This window comes from Sinocyclocheilus grahami, unplaced genomic scaffold, assembly GCF_001515645.1.
Source record: "Sinocyclocheilus grahami isolate Dianchi unplaced genomic scaffold, SAMN03320097.WGS_v1.1 scaffold132.1, whole genome shotgun sequence".
Lineage (NCBI taxonomy): Eukaryota > Metazoa > Chordata > Actinopteri > Cypriniformes > Cyprinidae > Sinocyclocheilus > Sinocyclocheilus grahami.
Window position 1 is genome coordinate 1263577 of NW_015505311.1, and position 5460 is coordinate 1269036.

Consider the following 5460-nt stretch of genomic DNA (forward strand, 5'->3'; position numbering starts at 1 on the left):
CGCTACGATTGGTCGGCGCCACGTGACCGGTATCTGATTGGCTTAAGTAGAAGGGGGGTGGAGTCCATCCATTTGTGGATTGGTTTGCCTCTTGACGCTTGAAATGTCTCAAAATCCACAAATGCATGCAGCCATCTACAAATGCACAGGACGCGATTCACAAATGAATGCCAGGCAAAGTTGTGTTTGTGACATAAAAATATATCTGTGAATATGTTTTTTATTTGCAAATCTCGTTTTAATTTTTGTGTGAATTTAATTCTTGTTTGTGAAACTCTTTATTTGTGGATCTCATTCTATTTATTTATCAATACATTTTATTTTTGTTAATCTCTTTACATTTATTTGTGGATCATAATGTATTTATTTGGAATTATGCAGCGATTCTAGCCCTCACTCACTCGCCATCGATTTCGCAGCATCCACTCCTCGCGGAACCTGTTGTTTCATTGATAGAATGCGCTCTTCAGGGGTGTAACTATCCCCTATTTCTATGGTAACAGTCCGCCGCTCTCTGTACAATGTCATCGGCTCCGCATTCCTTTACGCTGCTGTCCTCCGAATCATCCTCGCTTCTCTCAGTAAAGAGGACCGTGAGCCCGTCACCATAGCAACACGTTACATATCTAGAAGTAATATTTATCCTTCCTAGCGAAGAGAAACTGAGGCTGTTTTTAATCTTTTGTTGCGTAATGCCGATCAGTCACCACTAGAGGGCAGCAGTTAACAACACAAAGAAGCCTGACGACGAGAGCATGAAAAATCAGATCCGTCAAAACACCAAATTGCTCTTGCAGATCGCGTCTTGTCGACATAGAGTGTCTTTAAATGAGGTAAAAGCATCTTTTGAAAGTAGTTTTGGCGTGAAAAAGATCAACACAAGGTGGTTTTCTCTCTCTTTGAAGAGAAATAAGAGAGGGAGGGGGACTTTCTGTAAAGAAGAGGAGCTCACTGGTGCTGTGCTGAATGAGAAAAACCACAAACAAAGCTTCATGAGTGGGTAGAGGGAGAGAGAAAGAGAAGGAAAGAGAAAAAAGCAGAAAATAAATGTATTTAAATAAATAAATAAATGTGCCTGTCTGTAATGCACAGCAAACACTTAATAATGCACACCAAAAATAAAAAATTACATTAAAAAATGTAACTTGTGTCATCATCTACTCATCCTCCTGTCATTCTAAACCGGAATGATTTTCTTCTAACACAAAAGGCGATGTTAGGCAGAATAGGCTATAATGAAAATTCCAATCTGAAATGATTTCCTATTATTTTATTATTATTATTATTTTACAACATGAATGGTGACTGAGGCTGTCATGCTCAGTATTTAAAGGAATAGATGACCCCAAAATGAAAATTTGCTGAAAATACTCACCCTCATGCCATCCAAAATGTAGATGAGATTGTTTCTTCATCGGAACAGATTTGGAAAAATGTAGCATTGCATGACTTGCTCAACAATGGATCCTCTGCCGTGAATGGGTGCCGTCAGAATGAGATTCCAAACAGCTGATAAAAACATCGCAATAATCCACACGACTCCAGTTCATCAGTTGATGTCTTGTGAAGTGAAAAGCTGCATGTTTGTAAGAAACGAATCCATCAATAAACCATCGTTTAAAAACATTGAAAACAACTTGATGGATTTGTTTATTACAAACAAGCAGCTTTTTTGCTTCACAAGGCATTAATTGATGGAGTGGTGTTGTGTCGATTACCTGTGGATTACTTGTGGATTGCTTGCAATTGCTGTAATACAAAATCTGTTCAAATGAAGAAAAAAAAACTCTTGGATGGCCTGAGGGCAGGGACGTGCACAGACATTTTGTGAGGCAGGGGCTCAAGTGGAAAAAAGGGCACTTCTCATATTTAAATTTTTATTTTTTCTAAACAAAACATTAAATATATTAGGGGTGTGCAATAGTGACAAAAATAGATCTCAATATTTTCTGGGATTTTATCGATAACGATAATTAGCCGATATTTTGCTGAGTGTGTTATTGTGCTGATATCTTAAGGACTACCGTGGACAGCTGACTCCTAAAGTTTTTGATATTCTTCATATTCTGTGTGGTGGTCAGTTCACAGCGGTGATAGAAATAATCCTTTCCAATAAGTTTAAATCGATTTTTACTTTTTATGGGCCTTTTTACCTTTATAAAGCCATTTTTTTTTCTAAAAGTGTGCATCATCTTTTCAGTCAAATTCTTAAACTGAATCAGTCAATTAGAATAATAAGTCATTTGGGCTGTTACCAAGCAAATAAGATCAGTATTGACTAAATTAATCTTTGCAATGCAGAGTAAACACAGAAGCTGCATCTGAAGGGGCATTTAGATGCATTTACATGTTTAAGACATAAATGTTTTAACCTGCAGTTACAAATGCATTATTTTAAACATAAAACGTTGAATACTGATATTTGAAATTATTAAAAAAAAATGAAAAGATACTTTAAATGTGAAATTAAAACTCCCAGTAGGTGGCAGCAAGTCACTGTTAATAAGTGAGTCATTGCGACTGAACCAAATCATTTAAACGGTTGATTCACTCAGGAACAAAACAGTGTCATGTTGCTCAGAGATGCAAATTGGAATCATATTTGTTGGTGAAATAGAGCAAAAACAGTCACTATTGTGTCTAAAACGTAAGTGTCTTAATATTAAATTCTTGTTTATTGAACTGCTGTATAAAATCAAAATCACATTTGTAGTCATGGTGCTTTTTGGTGAAAAAAATGTCAGTCCTCACTTGATACTGATTAACTATATGATATAAATATAAACATTTCTGCCCCCATATCTTGAATTTGTGATCATTCGGATCTTATTTTAATAAACTGAATCATGCAGTGAAAGAAGGCGCACTGGTCTAAACTACTAGACTTCCTGCCTTAGCTAAACTTTAGCTAACTTACACGGTAGAGAGCTATCATCATAGACCATCATGAGTCATGGATGTAAGCAAGACAAATTAACTATAATTGACTTTTGTCTTTTGGATAATTAGCTGTGAATTCGAGGCACAGGTTGCTTAGTCTTTCGTTTATCACCACTCACCTCCACACCAAGACAAACACAACTGGAAAGGGAGAGAGGGCATCACTTCTGCGGCTTCTGAGGGTGAGTACATTTGCAGCACACTTTCATTTTTGGGTGAACTATTACTTTAAATGGGATTTGAGAGTTGCCAGGGAGATTTTAAGCAAAAAAAAAAGACTTACATTTTGGTCTGTTAATCACAAATGTATCTCTTGAATATATCATACAAGCCATATAAATTACTTTCATTGTGTATTTTTGTCATTTTTGCAGCTTGACAGCTCTAGTCCCCATTCACTTTCATTGTATAAAAAAGATCAGAAGATGTAAAACCTCCCCACTACAATCAGAGAGATTTTATGTCTGTTTTTGGATTTAGATCATTTTGGATGACTATTCTTTTAACCCAAATACAGACTGGCCTTCCCCTATCTCTGTTGTCTTAAATGTTTCTCTCTTCCTCTTTCCTTTCACGGTCCACCTTGGCCGTGTTCCACTTGCAAACATACAAACACTTTGGTCTCTCTCATGTATTGAATCTGTGAGACCCAGCCCCGGAGCGTTTTCGAAATACTATTACTTCTGTCTAAGGGCAACTCTGTCTGTGGCTCTATCTCTGCCACACACACAAAGTGAGACCCCGAGGCTGGTTCTGTGAAATTACTTGCATCTCAGAAATGCCTCGGAGTGAACAAAAGCCTATTTTTATCACTAGAATCTTTGTGCACGAATGTCCATATCTGTACAAAAGATGCCTTCTCAGACAGCGTCACGCTTTCATATTTGATTATTTTATTTGTTTTTGAATTGATAAATGGCAAATATATATTGTTTAGGCAACATGAAATCAAAATGGAATATTTACTTCCACAATACATATTCCTATTCATATTGTGCATGATTAATCAGTGCATGTTATTCCAAATAACTTTCTCTGCTTTTGAAATGACTTTCCTTTACAGCTGATAACATCTAAGCCTTGTTTTTATTTTTATATTTTTCATTTTAATTTGGGTAGTTACTGGGTAAGTAATTTTGTTGTTGTTGTTTGTAAATGTCTATATAGTTTTTAATTTTTATTGAAGTCTTAGTAATTATTTAGTTTACTTATTTTAGTATATAGAGTTAATGAAAATTAGAAATTTTGCCTCGGCAACTAGCTGAAATAAAATAAGTTTTTTTTTAATTTTATTTGATTTTATTTAATGTTTATTTTATTTGAAGTAACAAAAATGTTTTTTATGGTTTTAGTTTGTTAACTATAACACTAGTTCTCAATAGGGCCTCTGAAAACTTCAAGGGGGCCTCAAAATGACTTAAAATGATTTTAAAAATAAGAAAAAAAACAGCCATTAAAATAAGCAAAAACAACTAAAAATCAAGATATTTCATATTTTTATTATTTTGATCTTATTTCATTAGATTTTTTTTTGCTTTGAAGAACCAGGATTCACACTTGAACCCTGGATATATGAGGTTTTAAAAGTGTGAAAAGTCATGTAAAGTAATTAAACCTGCCTTTTAGTAATAAATAAATAAATATATATATATTTATGACAAGGTTATTTAAAATATTTTATCAGGTAGATTGTGAGTAAAAATATCCTTAATCCTAATCCAATAAAGCACAAAAAAAAGGAAAGGTCACGTGGCTGTCAAGTATTGTGAACAATGTTTTAGGCTGTTGTAGATAAAGTTTTTCTAAAAAAAGTGTTTCGTTATCCAATTGAGTCCCATTTGTCATTTTTTTCGGTGAATATCCAAATCTGAATATCCGAATATCGGTTTTACTCTGAAATACATTATAGAACTAAAATGGGTTTTTGAAAGTCATTTCATTATGACTTTAAACTGATTTAGCATTTGATACTTTTTAAATACATTTTCTCCATTGTGCTTTCACCATATTTTTGAAAAAACCATCTGTTCTGTAGTATATTTCAGGCATATTCCAGCTTTATTCTAATTTCTTATGCTTATCTTACATACTTCTCTAATTTGACAAGTTTTATAGTCACAAAGACCACAGAGATGGCTTTCCTGATACACAAGCAGATGATGAGAAACTCAGATTTGTCTGTTGTGGAGAGCAAAGACAAGCTTTGCTCTTTTTGGTTTAGACTTCAGTTACACCGCGTCCCATAAAGTAGCTGCCCTTTATCGATCTAAAAATCTTTTATTATTTAAAAAAATTTTTTAAATCTAAATTCTTTGTTTGAAAGTGTTGTTATTTTCAGGCCACTCAGCAATGTTCCATCTGACACAAACGTTTCCTCTTCAATCTGGGTTGGACCAGCTGGCTGAGACAAACACATAAACACACACACACACACACACACACACATACACACATACACACACACACACACACACACACACACACACACACACACACACACACACCCACACACCCACCGCC